Source organism: Petaurus breviceps, unplaced genomic scaffold (assembly GCF_028583685.1).
Source record: "Petaurus breviceps papuanus isolate PSGF00001 unplaced genomic scaffold, PetGlider_PUasm1.0 37, whole genome shotgun sequence".
Lineage (NCBI taxonomy): Eukaryota > Metazoa > Chordata > Mammalia > Diprotodontia > Petauridae > Petaurus > Petaurus breviceps.
Genome location: NW_027186296.1, coordinates 109,227,123 through 109,248,442, shown reverse-complemented (window position 1 = coordinate 109,248,442; position 21,320 = coordinate 109,227,123). Strand labels below are relative to the sequence as shown.

General features: G+C 39.5%; 1 pseudogene; it reads left to right on the top strand.

Moving 5' to 3' along the window:
* The first annotated feature begins 8,445 nt into the window (after positions 1-8,445).
* Positions 8,446-21,320, top strand: part of LOC138168377 (cytochrome P450 2C19-like) — a 13,964-nt pseudogene continuing 1,089 nt past the window's right edge.

Here is a 21,320-nt window from a genome sequence, read left to right as displayed (position 1 = left end):
CACAGTACCAATCTGATGAGGTCTACAGCAAATTTATGTTACACAATCTCAACTGGGCCCTCACTATTGCTAGGCAATCCTTCTATACCCCCTTTATCATATCACTGTCCCACTCCCCACAGAAATTCTTCCAAACCTTTTCATCCCTCCTTCAATTTCCCCTCCAGGCTCCCCCTCCCTCCACTTTTCATCTGAGAACCTGGCCTCCTATTTTTACAGAAAGAATTGAGGACATTCACCATGAGCTCTTTTCTCTCCTTTTCCTCATCTCAAGCCATAATTAAGTGCCTACTATGTGCCAGGAAGCACTGGGGATACAGAAAGAAAAAAAAGAGAGTAGCCTCTCCAAGAAGCCCATAATCTATTGGGGGAGACAACATACAAACAAATATACAAACAAGTTATCTACAAGATAAGTAGTAAACAATAACAGTAAGAAGGCAATAGAATTAATAGGGAGACTGAAAGAATTTCTATAAAAGATGGGATTTTACTTGGGACTTAGAGGAAGCCAGAGAAGTCAGTATGGTATCACTCATATGCCTCCTCTCACTATCTGATTCATCCCTGTCTCAATGAAGAATTGATCTGACTCCTTTCCAAGGCTAACCCCTATTTCTCTCTGCATGTGATCTTATTCCATCACATTTCCTTCAACAGATTTCCACCTCTGTCATCCCCAATCTCTCCCACTCTACTGCCTCCTTTCCTACTACCTATAAACATGCTCATGTCTCTCTCAAACTAAAAAAAAATCTTCCCTTCATACTTTCTTCTTAACCCTTACAGTCTGGTTTCTAATCTCATCATTTCACCAAAATCACTCTATCCAAATTTGCTGATTATCTCAGTTGCTTAATCCAATGGCCTTTTCTCAGTCCTAATTTTGAACTTCTTTATGACCTTTGAAACTGTTCATCACCCTCTTCTCCTTGATGCTGTCTTCTCTCTAGGTTTTCAAGAGGCCATTTCTGGTTCTCCTACTAATCTGTCTGCTCCTCATTCTCCTTCAATAGATCCTTTTATAGATAACACCCCTTAACTATAGGTGTCCCACTGGGTTTTGTCAGGGCTGCTTCTCCATCTATCTTACTTCACTTGGTGATCTCATCAGCTCCCATGGGTTTAATTACCATCTCCGTTTTGAAGATTCTCAATTCTACCTCTCCTACCCCAATCTCTCTGCTGACCTCCAATCTCCCATTGCCTTTCAAATGTCTTAAACTCAACATGGACAAATCTGAATTCACTAACTTTTCCCCTAAACCCTTCCCCTTCTTCTAACTGCCCTATTATTGTAGAGGGCAACACCATTTTCCTAGGCTCCCTACCTAGGTGCCATCCTGTATTATTCACTCTCACCCCCCATATCCAATCTGTTACCAAGGCCCATTTCACCCTTGCAATATCTCTTGAATAACTCCCATTCTCTCACACACTGCCACCACTCTGGTACAGACCCTCACCATACCATGCCTGGACTAATGCAGTAACCTGCCAGTGGATCTTCCTGCCTCAATCTCTCCCTGCTGCATCCTCCACTCAGCCACCAAAGTAATTTCCTTAAAGTGCATGTCTACTTATGTCACCTTCCCCCGCTCAATAAATTCCAGTGGCTCCCTATCCCCTTTAGGATCAAATGCAAAATCCTCTGCTTGATATCCATGACCCTTCATAACCTAATCTCCTTTCTTTCCTGTTTTCTTATACTTTATTCCTTTCCATATACTCTCATATAGGAACACTGCCCTCTTGACTGTTCCACAAAGATGCTTCATCTCTTGTCTCTCGGTCTTTTCCCTGGCTGTTCCCCATACTTAGAATGTTCTCTCTCCTCATCACTACCTATTGGTTTCCCTTGAGTCCCAACTAAAATCCCATCTTTTACAAGCAGCTCCAGAGGGAGCCTAAAGCCGAGAGTAGAAAACACCCAAAGGGGGAAACAAAGGTTACTCGAGATGACGGAAGGTGATTTTGGTCATGTAAGTCCATGCACGGACCCAGGCAAGGAGAGACCTGGGTGACTTGGTGGTGGGTTTAGTAGATTGAATCTGGCCAGGAGCTGGGGAGACTGGGAGTCTCATTTCTGAGGGGACCCTGAGGAGGGGCTCCTGACCAGAACCTCTTAGATTTCAAGCCTTGGCTCCAAAATTCTTGGACCAAAAGAACAACATCGTTTGGCTACACCTTGAACCTGCATGAGGGAAGATGACTTATGAGTCCTCTTGCCTGACTCTGGGTCAAGGGAAATTCTGCTTTCACCCACAAGTGATGAATTAATTGGGAACAGAGTCAGGAAGGGGTTTTTCCTTTAAATCTCCCTGATACTCCCTTGGGAAATAAATTTAGCAACTGGGATGAGTTGCCAAAGTATAAAAGGAAAGATAAAAAGAAAATGATCAAGCAAAATTGACTTGAATAGTCTAGATTTCTGGTTCAATCTGGTTGGGACTCTGTGTTTGTTCTTGTGCTTTTGTGTGAAGTGTGTGTCTGTGTAACTGACAGCCTCTGTGTGAAAATATTTTACTATTTGGGGGAACTGTTGAAAAAAACTTCCTTCTCTGTCTTTACATTCTGAACACTGGCTGGGTTTGGAATGTAGGGGAAGATAAGGAAGACTTGAAGGGTGATGAAGAGAGAGGGTTCAGTTCTTTTAGTATGTAAATTGTATGACATTTGACTTAACATCCAGTTTCTTAGGTGAAGTGGGGACAGAACTGGTAAATGAAATTCTTCTTTTTTTCACTTATCTGAAGTATCTTAGGTAGTTTGATTAAAGATTAGGAAGGGGGAGAGATTAAAAAAAGAAAAGCAAAAATCTTTGTAAAGTAGAATAGAAAAAAGAATAGTGTTAGGTGGGTTGAAGCAGTTAGAAACCATGCGCTCTCTAGCCACTCCTTCCCCCCAACACACACCTTCTTCAGAATATTTGGAGATGTTGGAAGAGTGCTAGTGAATTTGTAGCCTGATTTCATAACCAACAGATCAAGTTATGTAAAGTTAGAAGGGTTTATGTCTATCCACCTTTCAGGATGCATCTATGAGAGGGTTTTATTAAAATTTAATATTAATATTTAATATGGTAAAGATTAGTTCAATTAATTATTAAGCTCCCAATTATTAACAACCCAATTTTCTGCTTGGAAGAGAAGTTAACCACACCCTGTTGAAATTCCAAAGGTCTTTTTATCTGTGTCAAACCCTTTAGCTACTCTGAAGAAAACTCAGAAGAATGGGAGTGAGCCTCCAGCAGTTTTATTTGAAGTCTCTGAAAGGAGACAGATTATAAAGCTTGGACCATACAGCCACATGTATTTTAAGTGTGTGTATGTATATGTATATCTATATAGATAGATGACTATGTAGATAAATATGTAATTTAAAATGTTTACATATTGTTATTTAGCATTATGATTATAAAGTATTTAAAAAAAGGAATGGGCGTATTCTAAATTAAGGTAATTGTTTCATACCTGATAACTTTGTTTAGATTGTAAAATGTAGAAATGGTGTTAAAGAAATTTTTAAGTTGAATTAAATTAAATTGAATTGGCTTTGGAAGGGATGTGATAAAAAAATGTGAAAGTATTATATTTGGGTATAAATGTAATAATGCTACTGATGTTTACTATGACAGCAAGATTGTTCATTTGAAATCTTGACTGTTACAAAAATGTATACTCTGGTTTAAAGTTATAATTGATTTACTGTGTAAAGTAGTGTGGAAATGCATTCACCTAAAATTGTTAACGGGATGAAAGCAAGTTTTAAATACATAATGTTTGGGACATTGTACATTTCTAAATTGTGTAATTTGGTAAAAATTATGACTTCTGTTGTTAAAAGCAATTTTCTTATTTTTATTCAGAAGCTGCTAAGTAACCTAAAGTTCTTATGAACTTTGTACAAAAGTTGTGTTGTAAAGATTCCTATTTCACAGATGAGAATCCTGGGAAAAGATAAGAGTTATGATTTTTCAAGTCTATTTCATCTAAGGATATATTTATGTATGTTTGGGGAATTTATATTACTTAAGGACATTTTACACCAAATTAGTTCTAAGGAATTCCCATGTTTGAAGGTTTACTTTTGCTTTAAGAAGGGAGTTTTTGTTTTTAAGTGGAAAGGCTGAAATTGGGTGGTTATTGAATTTAAATTTAAAGATGTGCATTGATTATGGTAAAGATATAGATTACTGTGATTGTAATTGTTACTAGAACCAAAAGAAGCTGCTAGAATATTGGCCCAATATATTTTAAACTGAGCTGATTATAATAGGTGATTTCAAACTGCTGGTAAACTTTCCCAGGAAAATATGAATGTGAATGGGGAACTGAAATATTAAGAAAATATATAAATTTATGGGGAATATTTCCTTTTTGAAGATCAAGGGTATTAGAACTTAGAAATGTGTGGTTATATAATCCAAAGGGTACATATTGTTACTTGGCATTAAGAAATTGATTCACTCTATTGCCCCAGAAAATTTTATTTACTTTAGTTTACTGTTCAATAAGGTGGAGTCCTTCTGATTGTGTTATAGTATTTTGAAGTATTGTAATTTAAGAAATCATAAGCTTCTAAATTTGTCTTTGTTTAGAAGGAAGCTTTAGTTAAAAAAAAATTTTTGGAGGATGAACATGTGTTCTAAGTGTTTCTAGTTCCATTTACCTTGTCCCTTTTGATGGACTACTGAGCTGGTATTGGAAGTTCATAGAAAAGCCTCTCATTGGGGCAGTTCTGTCTTTTGGGCTAGTTTTTCTTTAAAGGAACCAGAAAACTTTACTTAGGACTTGATAGGTCTAGAGGACTAGGGCTTGAATTGGTATGACCTGCTGACTGACAGAAGTTCAACCTTCAAGCTTTGTAGACTTCAATGAACTCTCACTGATATGAAAGTCAATAGACCTTTTTCATTGGGCATTGCTGCTGTGACTTATCTGGAAGTGGAAGGGTCCCTTGCATATTTGAATTAACATTGTGTTCTTGTTTATTTGTTTTTTATGTTTGCGTCAAATTCTTAGTTAAATATTTTATGGTCCACAGTTGTCTCATTGCATCATAGTCCTAAGCCTTAAGCTTTCAACTGGCTTGAGTTAAGCCTCGTCCAGATCAGGTGTCTTCATTCTTGGTGTCTGCTGAACTCTCTTCATCCTGACCACCATTTTGTGTGTTCCCTCTGAAATTTCTCATAAAGCATCAGAGAATCACAAAAGGTTAGAACTGGAAAGAACCTTAGAGGTTATGTAGTATGACACTTTACAAGCTGTGTTACCCTGACCTTGGGCTAATCACTTAACCCTGTTTGCCTCAGTTTCCTGATCTGTGAAATGAACTGGAGAAGGAAATAGAAAATCAGTCCAGTATCTTTGCCAAGAAAACCTCAAACAGGGTCACAAAGAGTCAGAAACAACTGAAATGACTGAACGAAAGCCATGTCCATCTTGTACCATCTCATGAGATTTGATTCTCAAATTTCCAGTGTGAGCCTTTATAGGAAATGTTACAAATAAGCGTGTGAATTGTTTTGTTGTTGATTGTCCAGACTGAAGAAAGTGATGGAGAAAATGATAATAATAAATCTTAAACATAAAGTTTGTTATACATACAATTTTTTTTCCTGGAGATTTGGGGTGTTTAATATTTATCAGCACATCCCTGCCTTTTGCCTAAAGAAATTGCCAGTGTTAAAACTCTCTGTTATGTATCCAGTAGGCACTTGATAACTACATCTTTTTCATCATTTAATGATTCATCATTACAGTGATTAAGGAGAATTTTAAGAGAAGAATTCTTTTTTCTTGTTTACTTGGCTACTGTTTTCTGCTAACGTCTTTTAAAGGCAGTATGTATAGAGAAGAGAAGGTTTCACCATGAAAAGAAAATGACCCTTGAGCTGAGGGACCATTTTTCTAAGGGAAGGATAGTTCTTATTATTAGTTGTGGTCTCCATTGAAAATTTATTCTAGGTCATTGTTTCCTAAGTTGTACATTATGGAGTAATTGCCTGTGACCCATGGATCAAAACACACCCCAAGCATTGTCATTTAAAAAAAATTGCTATTCCAAAATAAGCACTATAGACTAAAAGAATATTGTTTTATACATATATATGTTATTTTTCAAAACTGTAGTCAACTTTTTAAAAAAAGAAAATGAAGTTAAAAGCATTGCTGAATATATAAATACCTTTTTGGTAATTAGCTGTTTTTAATGAATAGCAAAATTAAATGTATGGGTCAATGAAACCTATGTGCAAATGTATCTGGGGATGTCTACAATCAGTGACAGCTAGATATTTTATGAAAAATATGACATAAAGATGAACAGGAAATAATGTTTTATATTAACTTTGATGGGGAATTTAAAAAGTATTAACCCTAGTGCCTTTTTTTCAGCTGGAAAGGGATTGAAATGCTTTTTCAGCTGGAAAGGGATTGAAATCTTCTGTGTTTTATTTGTAAAGCAGAAAAAGCCCAGAAGAACATTAACATAGTGAGCTTTGTATTTTGAAGATATTCAGGAGCAGTGTGTGTGACCTGGTCTTTGTTGTTATATATCCACCTCTCATTGACATAATATATCTATACAATGAGCGCCTGACCCTTCCCACACTGTTACTTCACATCCACTTTGATCATATACAAATTAATCCTGCTCTCTGAGATTTTAAGGGTCTACTGCCATCTGTTAAAAATGAAGATGCACATGAAGTGCCTCAGTGGTGATCATTGTAAATATTAAAGATTTTAACAAATAAGGAACCCAAATTACCCATTTCCTTCCCAACAACTCAAGTTTTCCTGAATAAAGGCTTAATGGATCCTACAAATCCTTTCCATGAGACCTGGGAGAGACCTGAACTTAAAAAGTCCAAAGTCTCCCTCTGCATCCAGGGTCATCTCCAGTCCTCCTGTTCTATATCTTATCAATGGACCCAGAAGACTCTGGAGGAGAAAGTGAGGCTGGTGACATTACACAGTCCTCCCTCACTTAAATCTGATTCACTTGCAAATCAGGCATCACCTCCCTGATGTTATGATCCTCTTGGGGAAGGAAGGACAAACAACAATGGGTCAAAGAAGTTTTTAATGCTATAAAAACTTATATATGTATATATAGAGACAGAGGACACAGGGTGAGTTGAGTGTGAAGGGATGAACTTAAAAAAAATAAAATTAAGGGGTGAGAGAAGAATACATTGGGAGGATAAAGGGAGAGTTATAATAGGGTAAATTATCTCACAAAAAAGGGGCAAGAAAAATCTGCTACAATGGAGGAGAAGAGGGGGGAGGTGAAAGGGAATGAGTCAGATGTACTCTCATTGGATTTGGCTTTAGGAAGGAATAACTTACACACTCAGTTGGGTATCTTATTCTGCAGGAAGATAGGGAGGAAGGGGATAAGAGGGGGGATGATATAAATCAAGGCAAATTGGGGGAGGGGTAGTCAGAAGCAAACTTTTGAAAAGAGGCAGTGTCAAAGGAGACAATAGAATAAACGGGGGGCAGGATACAATGGAGAGAAATATAGCTAGTCATTCACAATATGACTATTATGGAAATGTTTTGCATAACTACACATGTATAACCTATATTGAATAGCTTCACTTCTCAATAGGGGTGGATGGGGAGGGATGAAGGGAGAGAATATAGAACTAAAAGTTTTTAAAAACAAATGTCAAAAAAAATTGTTTTTACATGCAACTGGGTAATAAGATATACAAGCAATGAGGTAGAGAAATCTATCTTGCACTACAAGAAACTAAGGGAGAAGGGGATAAGAGGGAGGGGGTGATAGAACGGAAGGCAGACTGGGGTAAGGGGTAATCAGAATGCATGCCATCTTGGGGTGGGGGTAGGGAAGAGATGGGGAGAAAGCTTGGAACTCTTTAACCTGGAGCTCAAAATCTTGTGCAGATGAATGTTGGAAACTTAGAATAAATAAATAAATTCTGAATAGAAAAAACAACAACGAAAAAGAGAGAACAAAGGACAAACAAATCAACAAAGTTTTGTTTTGTTTTTTTTTAATAAAAGTGGCCTCAAACTCAGAACAGATTAAGAAACACCTCCCCTCAGTAGAGTGGTAAGGTACTATGGGATATGACATACATTGTCAATTCGTAGAATCATTGATTTTGTTTAATGTTTGTGAAAAGTATTGATTGTAAGGGCAGGTGGGACCATATAGGGAAATAACTGGTATATAAGGAGCAAAAGAATCAGTAAAACTTTAAACAACAAATTGAATGGCTCCTGATACTTTAAAATACCATACTATAGAACAAGGGTGGGGTCCTCTTTATCTTATAGGCAGGCCAAAGTCCATTGGAAGCTTGCTGAGGATACTAGGGAATCATTAGCTCATTGATATCATATTTGCTGTGCTCTCCAGCTTTGGATTCTAAGTCTTCTATTGCATTAGTAGTGAGGAAGAGTGGCAATGGATCCATCTGTGGTCATTGCTCTTGGCTTACTGCTCTGTATCTCCTTTCTCCTCATTTTACCATGGAAAAAGGGCTTTGGAAGAGGAAAACTTCCCCCTGGTCCTCTTCCCCTTCCCATAATTGGCAATATACTGCAGCTGGACCTTAAGAATATCCCAGAATCTCTTTGTAAGGTAAGTAAGTATCCCTCTCTACTGTTGGTTTCATTCCTGACTCTAGCAGGGAATAACAATTTGTTTTGGGAGACTGTCTTCAGGTAGATTATTCTAATGAGCAGAGCATGTTGGAGTAGGCAGGGAGGTAACTTGTAGGTTTTCTGGAATGTATTTTGATTCACTCTAGCGGACATCAGGGCCCACTGCTTCAGCAGTAGCTGGTGCTATCAAGTTCCTATAGATCTGCATGAGATCCATTCTATAAAAAGTGCCATCCTGTACTACTACTGCTCACATTGGCCCTGCACAGTTCAAGGAGAAAATGCCTCAAAATGCTCACTGTCCACCATAGGAAGAAAAGGGATGTTTAATGTACTTGATTATTTCTGCTGCCTGAGGAATGAGTAGGTCCTGAAACAGGTAGGGACCTCCAGCTCTGTTGGATCAGAGTGGAGAAGGTTTTCCTTATATATTTCTTCACAGGAGCACTCAGGAAGTGTCTATGTGCAGCCCCAGTTTTTGAATATAATCTTAAGTGGGCTTGGCTGAAATCAAGCCCAGCCTCAAGAGGAACTAGCACATTCTGAACTCAGACCTTTAGATCTTAAAGTCTTTGAAAGGTAGCCTGGGGTAGTAGAAAGGGCTTGAATTTGGGATCGCAAAGGCCTGGGTTCAAGTCTGCATTCTGACATTTACTAGCTTTCTGCCTTGGGTAATTCATGATGGCCTCTCTGGAATTCACTTTCCTATATCTGTATGAGGACATTATCAATAAATGTCCTATCTGCCTCACCAGGTTGGAAGAAAAGTTTAGGTGAGGGTAACATGTGAAAACAAAATTACCTTCTTATTTAGACCTGGTACATTGCCAAACTGAAATCTTTACCATATCCTTCCCAGACATACCTAGATCTTCGAGGCTTCGGTGTCCTCATCTATAAAATTTTGATTGGTTTAGAAGAGTAATTCTTAATCTTGAGATCATGAATTCCCAATGGGTCTATAGATATATTTCAGAGGTTCTGTGAGCTTGGATGGGAAAAATGACATCTTTATTTTATTCTAAGTGCTTTCATTTGCTATACTATGTATTTTATTCTAAAAATAACATTCAGAGGAGTACATAGGCTTTAGTGGACTATTAAAAGAGTCTACAAAATGGGTTAAGAACCTCTGATTTAAATGGTCTCTAAGGTCCCTTCTGGATCTATTCCTATGTTCCAATGATACTGATTTGTAGGATTTGTATTGGAGTGATGGCTCTTTTCTGTTCCAGAATGACCTTGACAGCATTGTCCCTATTTCCCAATTCTGCTATTCTCAGAGCTTTAGATGGGTAACAATAATGATGATAATTATAACATTTATATAGTGATTCAAGGTTTGCCAAGTGTTTTACAAATATTGTCTTATTATTCACACAAGAATCCTTAGAATTGGGTGTTATTATTATCCTTAGTTTACAGATGTGGAAACTGAGGCAGACAGCGGTTAAGTGACTTGCTAGGGGTTACAGAGCTATTAAGTATCTGAAACTGGATTTTGAGTAAGGTCTTCTTGGTTCCAAGTCCATTGCTGTATCCACTATGGCACCTAGCTATGTAATATAAGCTCAACCTCTCAGGAAGGTTGGGGACATTGCACTGAGGTCATAAATTGTGCCTCATTAGCCAGTCTTCTGGCTGCTAGACCAAGGTACAGAATGAAATTTTAGCCTTTTGAGCCATCTAGGGCTCAGGGTGGGTTCATGGGCTGCATCATCCTGTCTGTAACAAATGTCAGAAATGTTTTGAAGGAGCTGATAATGGATTGAGAAATTCTCCAATAAGGTTAACAACTGTAATCCAAGCTGTTTATCACCCGATTCAGTGATGACCCTCTCCCTACTGTCCCCATCTCTTTTCACAGCTAGCAAGAGTATGGCCCAGTGTTCAGTCTGCAATTGGGTGTTAAGCATGCTGTCGTGCTACATGGGTACAAGGCAGTAACAGAAGCTCTGATTGATCACGGGGACAAATTTACTGACAGAGGACATATTCCAATATTTGAAGTTGTTAGAAATGGATCAGGTAAGTTTCTGCTTGGTTTAGAGCAAGAAGAGACAGAAAAGACTGGGGAAAAGAAATGTGTCAGTGAATGCAATTTGTAAAATTGTCCTCAATCAAAGAGAGAGTAGAAGGCCTTTGTTGGGGATCTCCCCTTTGCCACAGATCCAAAGATGCCTCACTGTGTTACCTTCTACTGTTTCAGAGAGGTATTTAATGAAACCAACAAGAGTTAAAATGCATTCCAAGGAATACTGGTCACTTTCTTGTTCGAGGGTTCCCTTATGAAGGATCTTGCAGTAGACGTGAAGAATTTGATCCTGATGAAGATCCTATGGATATAAGATTACAGGCAGAAGTGTAGTTCCCAACAGAAGCGTAGTTAGGTGAAGTCCTCATCTTATGTCCGGAATAAGAGGGTGATATCTGAAAGTAGGAAGGTGTTATGTATTCAGGGAAAGAAGGATATGACAATTGAACTTTAGTATGTGTGTATCATGTGTGCACCATAAAGGCATGTGTACACTTTGGCCATTGTTCAAATTAACTACAACCCTTTATATTTGTTACATTTTGTTTGATTCAATAATCATTTCCTCACAAACAACAGTCCCAGATAGTACCTTTCCTTAAGAATAAAAACAAAGCTCAGAAAAGCCATCTGACACAAGGATTGCTAGTGAGCTTATGGAGCTTTCTGTCCTTATTGAGGGTGCTTCTTGATACTCAGTCCTTTCAGTTATGTTCAACTCTCCATTACCCCATGTGGACTTTCTTGGCAAAGATACTGGAGTGGTTTGCCATTTCCTTCTCCAGATTATTTTACAGATGAAGAACTGAGGGAAATGAGGTTAAATGACTTGCCCAGAGTGACATACATAGTAAGTGTTTGAGGCTGGATTTGAACTCATGAAGATTAGTCTTCCTGACTACAGACCCAGTATTCTATCTACTGTGCCACCAAGTAACCCACAAAACGATAAGAAATGAGAATACTCACAAGTACTCTCTTTGGTACTTGTGAGAAGTAGGGAGACTAGGACTTCAAGACATCATAAATCTTTAGGTTCCTTGGGTCAAAAGATGCAGAGATATAAACTCACTTACCCTACAACCCTTCAGTCTCAAAACTGTCTTTATTCTGGCCTTCCTCTTTGTGGCCACTTCATTTCCAGGAGGGGGATGTGGGTGTAGGGCCACATGATGTGTTTGTGACTCTGATGAAGGGAGAATGATGTGAAGGATGGGACATGAAACAGAATTGACAGAGGAGAAAGCAAACTGACACCTCCCCCATTTCATTCTATTCTCCTAGAACAAGGTGTGCGGACCAAGGGCATGGATTTTTTTTCATGACTTGTAAGGAACTTTGGAGCCTAAGACTTCTCTTCTTCCTGTTCCCCTTTATAGGCATTGTTGTAAGCAATGGTGAGACGTGGAAGGAAATCCGCGGCTTCTCCCTTATGACCCTGAGGAATTTTGGGATGGGGAAGAGGAGCATTGAAGAGCGAGTCCAAGAAGAGGCAAAGGGCCTTGTGGAGGAATTAAGAAAAACAAAAGGTTGGTGTTTTTTTACTTTGTTACCATGAGCTCAGAAAAATCCATCCTGTCCCTGGTAACTTATGTAGACTGAGGCTGGTCCAAGGAATTAACTATAGTCTGAAACCACCATGTTTGCCCTTTGGGGCGCATCCTGGGGATATGGCCCTGAGGGTGTTGTCATTCCTAGGAGCCCTGAAGGGTCAGGACAGCTGAGAGAAGAGAAAATAGGCAGTGCAGCTCTGCTGATGAGTTCATGCTAGTCTTGTGAGGAGGCAGGGTAGGGAGGAACTTTTAGGGGGATGACATTTTCCACTTTCATTCCTTTTCAGGTGGAGCAGAGCTCACAAGAACTAACAGCACTGGTTCTCTTACCTTTAGTCAGCAATTGCAGGGGGAGAAGGCATTGTTTTAGGATAATTTCAGGGTGTCTAGGGATTCTCTTGATATTTTGTTGATCATATGAAGGAAGGGAGGCAGGGCTGAGGACACTGCTAGGAAGGCTAGGAAAGCTGACTGTGCAGCATCTCTTGGAAGTGCTTTCCTTTCAGGCTTCTTCTTCCTCCCTTATGTAAGGTATCTAACAGAGGAGTTGTCTTCCTTCCATGAAATCTGAAACTTAGATGGGCCACAGGGCACTGGAGGAGGGCATAAATAGGGACGATGATGCCATAAATTCTACAGGATTACTACTTTTTAAACTGTAGAAGACAAAACCTATGTGTACCATGTCTGTGCATGTGTGTCTGTGTGTGTGTTGGGTGGCAGGAACTGGGCAGAAGTAGGGTACTGTCATACGTTGCTTAAAATTAGCTATATGTGCTCTCCTACTCCAAAAAATTTCACCAGTAATAATATAGGAATAAAATCAGAGCAGAATTCCCATGCCACTGTGGAGTCTGGGATTTTTGCCACTTCTCTGTGTAGATGTCATCTCCCTCATTATAATGTAAGTTTCTTGAGGGCAGGTACTGTTTCACTTTTGTCTGTGTTCCCCTGGTGCTTAGTCCAGAGCCCAGTAAGACCTCAGTAACTGCTGGTGGATTGATACTCTCTCCTCAGTTGTGTCTATGATAATTTCTCTACTAATCCTTCCTGCCTGATTTTTGCTTCTCAATATTCTTTTGTTGGATCACTATCTATCTTCAGTCCCTTAAGTGTGTATATTTCCAAGGCTCTGTCCTTGGTCCTCTTTAACATACCCACCACTTTGACCACCATCTCCTCTTTCACTCTGATGGAGACACCTCAGGACCTCCAAACCCAAGAGCCTGGGAAACAGTAATACTTTGAGTCCACTCTCCACAGCTACTCCCTTGTGGAGATACAGCCTAGCAACTACTCCTAGAAATGCTAAGCCACATATATTGAAAAATATTTACAAAATGAATGCAAAGTAGTTTGGGAGGGGGAACACCTGAATGATCCAGGATTGTCAAAGCCCCTCTGCCTTCATGAACACCTCCCCTCTGACTCTGATGGAGACAGCCAAGGCCCTTGAGCTCTTGGGAAGATCAGTGTCCTCCCAACCACCTAATCACTTCTAAACCAGTCTCTACAATTCTCATTGAGAGAATTAATTATTGTGGAGAATAGGTCCATCTTTCTCACTATCACTAGAAACAACTGATGAATAGCCACCACCAACAAGTGGATAAGTGCAAGGGCCATTGGAATGGCAGCAATCTCCAGAAGACTGTCCCTAGCTCATTCCTCACAGCTCCCATCCGGGAATACAACTCCTGTGCTGAAGGGGCTAGAAATTACCACCAACTACCAGCCAATTACCAGCCAATTGCTATTTACAAGGCATATTGGCCAGCCTGGCAGAAGCAGAGGGGCACACTGAGGGACAGACAAGGGGCAATATATGACAGTCAAGGCAGCCTACCATCACTCCCCTGACCTCATCACTCCTTCTGTAGCCCAGGACCCTGAACCTAAGAGCACTTGAAATGGCAAGGCTTCCAGCCCAGTGCCTACAACCCTCATTCTAGGATTACTGAAATATATGATGAAAACCTAATTTAAAACAGACATGAAGAAGTCTGTAAGCAAAAGTTAGGGTGAGGTGATAAATAAGGATTTTGAAATGGGAAGTGATGCTGGATGGTAGGAAGAGCTCTATATCAGAGACCAGGAGAGAATTTTGTTGAATCCCACACCTTGATACCTCCTAGTTGGGGCATAATTCAGCTAATTTTCTTGAGCCTCAACAACCTCATCTATAAAATGGGAATTATTCTATTTGCCCTTAGGATTCCTATGTGGGTCAAATTAAATGCTTAAGGGTGGTTTATTTTCAACCTGGCTGTGCCAAATAAATGTCAGCTAGAATGTAAGCTAGAGGAGAGTACTACCTCAGGCAGGCAAACCTTCCTTTTAATCATAATGACAGCATTAAAGTCTTTCTCTCTTTCTCTCTCCTTGAGGATTACCGTGTGACCCCACGTTCATCCTTGGGTGTGCTCCTTGCAACGTAATCTGCTCTGTCATTTTCCAGAAGCATTTTTTTCAAATTCTTTATTAACTTCTGATTTACATCATTAATTTCTGCCAGATTTTGAGTTACAAATTTTCTCCCTGTTTTTCCCCTACCCACCACCCCAAAATAGCAGTCCCACAGGATATCCCCTCCTCCAATCTGCTCTCTCCCATATTTTCTCCCATACCCCTTTCAACTTTTCCAGTGGATCTCTATGCCCCAGTGCCTGTATATCTTATTTCCCAATTACATGTAAAATAGTATTAATAATAGTATATATATATATATATATATATATATATATATGTGTGTGTGTGTGTGTGTGTGTGTGTGTGTGTGTGTGTGTATTTGAGTATTTGATTTTAAAACTTTGAATTCCAAATTTATTCCCTTCCTCCCTTGTCTCCCACCCTTACCGGGAAGATAAGCAGTTCAGTATAGGTTGTACATGTGTGGCTAATTCAAAACAATAACATAGTAGATATATTGTAAAAGATTGACTATATTTCCCTCCCTCCTATCCCACCTCCCACTTGTTCTATTCTCTGCTTTGATCCCATACCTTTTCAAAAGTGGGTGCTCCCAACTTCTCTCCCCCTACCGCCTGCCCTCCCTTCCATCATCCCCCCTACTCTCCTAGAGGGTGAGATACCCTATTTAGTGTGTATTTCATTCCCTCCTCAAGCCAAATTCAATGGAAATAAGGTTGAGCCATTCCCTTTTGCCTTCCTATTCTTCCCCTCCATTGTAACCATTTTCCCTTGCCTCTTCTTTAAGAGATAGTTGACCCCATTCTGTCTCTCCCCATCTCCTCTCATTATATTCCTCTCTCACCTCTTAATTTCACCTTTTAAGTATCATCCCTTCCTATTAAATTGGTCCTGTGCCCTCTATCTATGTATACCTGTAAACATATATGCACACATTCACATATGTATTCACATGGCCATATACCCTCATATATACACATGTATATATATATATATATGTGTGTGTGTGTGTGTGTGTGTGCATATATATATATATATATATATTCCCTTCAACTACTGAGAAAAGTTTCATAAGTTACAATTATTGTTTTTCATTGTAGGAATGTTAATAATTCAACTTTGATAAGTTCCTTATGATTTCTTTTCCCTGTTTACCTTCTCATGCTTCTCTTGCTTCTTGTATCTAAGTGTCAAATTTTCTATTCAACTATGTTTTTTTCAGCAAGAATGCTTGAAAGTCCTCTATTCAACTAAATGACCATATTTTCCCCTGAAACATGATACTCAGTTTTGCTGGGTAGGTGACTCTTGGTTTTAATCCCATATCCTTGGACCTCCAGAATATCATATTCCAGGCCCTTCAGTCCCTCAGTGTGGAAGCTGCCAGATCCTGGGTTATCCTGATTGTGTGTCCACAATATTCAAATTGTTTCTTCCTGGCTGCTTGTAATATTCTCTCTTTTATCTGGGAATTCTGGAACCTGGCTATAATATTCCTAGGAGTTTTCTTTTTGGGATCTTTTTCAGGAGGAGATTGGTGGATTCTTCCAACCTTTATTTTGCCCTCTGGTTCTAAAACATCAGGACAGTTTTCTTTGAGAACTTCCTGGAGGATGATTTCTAGGTTCTTACTTTGATCATGGCTTTCAGGTAGTCCAATAATTTTTAAATGATCTCTCCTGGATCTATTTTCCAGGTCAGTGGTTTTTCCCATGAGATATTTCACATTGCCTTCTATTCTTTCATTTGTTTGGATCTGTTTAATAGCATCTTGATTTCTCATAAAGTCATTAGCTTCCATTTGCTCCAATCTAATTCTGAAGCAATGATTCTCCTCATTGAGCTTTTGAGATTCTTTTTCCATCTGGCAAATTTGGCTTTTTAAGGCATTCTTCTCCTCATTGCCTTTTTGAGCCTCTTTTGCCATTTGAGTTAGTCTATTTTTTAAGGTAGTATTTTCCTCAGTAAGGCTGTTGACTCTCATTTCGTAATTTTCTTGCATTGTTCTCATTTCTCTTCCCAATTGTTCCTCCATTTATCTGCTTCTTAAGGTCCTCTATGGCCTATAATCAGCTCATATTTTCCTTTGAAGCTTTTGGTGTAGGAGTTCTGACTTCACTGTCTTCCTTCTGTTCCATGCTTTGCTCCTTTTTGTCCCCAAAATAGGAGTCTAATGTTGGAATCTTCTTTCTGCTTTGTTTCCTTTGCCCGGTCATGTTGCCCCTCAGACACTTGACCCCTGGGCTTTTTGCCACAGTAGGACTCTGCCACCAGACAGAGGAGCTTTTGTCCCAAACACTGGGGTTTTCTCAGCTGCTAGAAGTATTAGATGGGTGCCCTCTCTGAGGTCTCCACACACTCTGGCAGGCTGGACACACACCCCAGGCCCTCCACCCTAGACTGCAATCCAGATCCAAGAAGGTTAAAGCAAGAGCAATTACCCCTCAGACTGGTGCTTGGTCCCCCTACACTCTGCAGGCCAGGAGCTGAAGCTGCCACGTGGTGCTGGCAGCATCTCAGCGGCTTCTCATCCCAGGGGCAAAAGCCACACACTCCCATTTACTGGGTCCCAAAGTCCAGAATGCACTGACCTTTCACTTTGTCCTTTGCACCTATGTATTGACAAATCTGGAAATGTCCACAGATGCTGCTGATCTGGAGTCCCTCTGGCTGGTGGCTGGTCAGGCCTGCCCTGGGGCTAAAGCCTCTGCGTGGGGCTGGGCTCAGCTCCCAGAGCGCTGTGCTGGCCAATTCCTGCCAGCCTGCTGGGCTGTCCTCAATGGGAGGTTAGCTTCTCTGTGTCATTTCGTGGGTTCTGCAGCTCCAAAGTTTGTTTAGAGTCCCCTTTTTACATGGATTGGGGAAGGTGGAAGCCAGAGCCCAGAGGAGGTCCTGCTTATACTCCGCCATCTTGACTCCGCCCCCTCTTCCAGAAACATTTTTATTATAAAGACCAGAAATTTCTATATTTAATGGAGCTTTTAAACAAAAACAGCAAGATTATAAATTCCCCATGGATTCAGGTAAGAGCAGTGTTCTTTCCTTTTGGGGCTGAAGATATTTTTTTTTCTTATCTTCAGAGAAACTCGGGAAAGGAGGTAAGCTGGAGTTCATCATGCATTCCTTTGGAAGGCACAGCAGTGCCACACTGGCTTCTTTGACAGGGACTAAAGGCAGAGAAGGTGACTCCCATGTGGTCTGATTTGAGGGAGATTACAAGGCTCCTCCCTCGAGTCGTTAACCCACTGGTCCCAGGGAGAGAATGTTAAAATTCATGTTACCATAGAGAAGCTAACTTTTCCCTTCAGCACCTGAATTTGGGATGGGTTAGAAGATGAATTAGTTGTCTCAATGGAAGGGAGTAGGGAAAGCTCTTGGAAGACCTCATAATGAGGAAAAATGAAACCTTTCTGTAGGAAGTAAGAAGTGAGAGTGATGGTCAAGGTAGGCTCAGGCAACCAAGGAACAGAATACTCAAGTATTTTAGGGAGTTTGCATAGGAAATGATGAGAAAAGTTCCTATTTTGCAAAGGACATTTGTCCCACCCTTATTCAACCCTCTTCTGAACATTATCCAAATGCTGAAATGGAGAATTATTTTCTCTTTCTGATAAAGTATGATATGAAATTCTTCTTTTTAGGTCTACAATTCTTACATCTCTAGTACATTATCTCCCTGGATCTCATCACAAAGCACTTAAAAATATTCATTCAGTACTTGAATTTATTTTGGAAGAAGTGAAGGAACGCCAAAGGACACTGGACCCCAGTGATTCTCAGGACTTCATTGACTGTTTCCTGATGAAAATGGAACAGGTACAGTGTGAGCAGTAGGTCTGAATCTCAGTTCTTGTACATTAAGTGACTTGTGCATTAAGAGGCTTAAACTCACATTCATAAACATAGAGTGTAAATAATCCCATATTAATTGTAGTGTGCTCAGAGCACCATAAGGGGCAGACAGAAGAATTAGAAGATGGGGTCCTAGCCCTAATGGAATTTCTCACCCAACAGAAAGAGGAATCATATGTGAGGACAAGAGAATAACTATCAGGAATGTGTGAAGAGAGACAAAATAGATTATAAATTGAAGATTTAAGTGATGAAGTTATTTGAAATTAGCAAGAAATATTCGGGGAGGGTTAGCATAAGGCTTCCTTATGTAAGAGTTTGGTTTTGATCTGGGTCTTGAAGGAGGTCCTTGAGCTAGGTAGTGAGGAGAGGGAAGGACCTTTCAGGACCCTACAAAGACAATGGGGTGTAGGGAACTTTAGTCTGGGCAGCCTGATTGGAATGGAGGGGCTGTTGTCCTAGGTACTTGTTGGGAGGATGGAGAGTTTTACAATCAAGATGGTGGTGATGAGAACCAAGGCTAACTGAGACTCAGTAAGCTAAGGAGTTAACCCAGAGATAGAGTCCTGAAGGATTCATTGAGGCAGCCAAGGAGTCAACCTAGAGATAGGGTACCGAAGGATTCATGGGGGCAACGGGACACTATATAAGGGGGAGATAACAGTTGCCTAAGCTGGAATATTTATAGATACTTTTGTGAAGGATTCATAGGTATAGCTTGTTATTGTTCCAAGTTGAGATAAACAATTCACGAGTTGTTGCCGGGCAGAGTTAATGTTCTGAAGCTGGGCGGGGGGGGGGGGGTATGATTTTACAAACTGGTTTTACAGACTGATGTTGCAAAGTGTTATTACAAATTGATGTTACAAATATAGATTCCAAGCACCCCATCATTCCTGATGTTACAAATTGGTATTACAAACTGATATTACAAATATAGATCCCAAGCACCCCATCAGTGGAACTAGAGGCTCTTCACTTTCCATCCCCTCCACAAACAAAAAAAAGAACAAAACCATAGGGAAGAAAATCATTCAAAAGTTACATAAAAAATAAATCAACCAAATTAGAAACAAAACTAGAACAAGTCATATGCTAATGTAATTCACATGGAGCAAATGAAGCCCTGAAAGTATCAAAACATGGCAGAAAGTAAAAGCCATGCTGATGTATATCCTGAAATGGATCAATGACCCACTTAAAGGAATGAAGTATACTCTGAGGTCACCACTTAATGTTTTCTTTCCAGACCAACCAGAAGACACTTTGATTCAAAAACACATTAAATTTAGCAATATACTTACATAACTGACAAGGAAAATCCTTTCTTCCTCAGACTATGCACATAAAATTCTATTCTCCCACAGATTCCCAACACTTTAATGGATGAGGGAATGTGGGAGAAGGCAAATATGTAGACCAGAGCAAGAGATTTTTTTTAGTACAGTTACATACAGTAGTTTCTTGTAATGCTCTCTGTTTAGTTTGTGAGTGTCTTAAGAATGCCATATGCTTTTTTCCCACTCGTTATCACAGTGGGAGTAGACCTTGGTTGACTTGAACTTGACTTATGTCTTCTAACACTTCCTTAATCTTCCTACATTTTTACCTTTCTTACATTTATTCCATAGGATATTTGTTATATATTCAATTTCTGATCTCAGTAGTGATTTTCCTCAATACCAACACCTCAGGGTCAAGGGCAAAGCATTTAGTGTCTCAATTTCTTCCTTAGTAAAATAACAATAATAATGCACTACCTCTATCACAGTATTTGGATGAGGATAAAAGGGGAAAATATACATGGACCCCTTTGGTATAAATTGTTATGTATATGTAAGTTGATAATTTTTTCCATCCTCATTTACTGTTTATCTCACTCACCTCATATAGAATCTATCTCATATCTCACTAAACTCATGATAGGATTTATTGGTTTTGTAAATCAGGAGGAAAATGCAATAGCTTACATTGATGTAGTGCTTATATATTTCTTGTTTAGTCATTTTGGTTGTGCCCAACCCTTCATAACCCCATTTTGGGTTTTCTTGACAAAGGTACCGGAATGGTTTCCCTTCTCCAGCTCATTTTACAGATGAGAAAACTGAGGCAAACAAGATTAAGTGACTTGTCCAGGGTCACATAGTCAATAAGTATCTGAGGCCAGATTTGAATGCAGGAAGATGAGTCTTCCTGAGTCTAGGTCTAGCACTCGGTCTGATGTACCACCTATCTGCTTGTGTATATTAACAGATATTATTGATGTATACTATATAGATATAGATAGATATCTTCAAAGATAGCATGATACAGTGCAGTTGTGTTAAACATGAATAGAAATGAATTTTAGTGGGTCTCATATTGACTTAGAAAACTCACAAATTAACATTATTTCTGTTGTATTGTTTCTTTATTTTGCTAAACATTTCCCAATCACATTTTAATCTGGTTTGTTTTCCATACAGTTTTGCTGGTTGCTTGTGGCCTGAGGGCTGAGAGTTTGACACCCCTGATGTAGTAGAGAAAGGGCTAGTCTCAGAGTCAGGCAAAATTGAGCTCATGTTCCTTCTTTGACACAAAATGTCTAGGTGATCCTGGGAAGGTCATTTAGCCTTATAATGCCCTAGGGCTAGACAACTCTCTTGAGACTTTAAGTTTTTTTCAGAGAAGGGTATACTTGCATTGGCAGAGAACATTTTTTGTCGGGAAATTCATTGTGCCAATGAAATTACAGGTCTAGTCTCTCTGTCTCTCTGTTTCTCTCTCTCTGTCTCTCTCTCTCTCTCTCTGTCTCTCTCTCTCTCT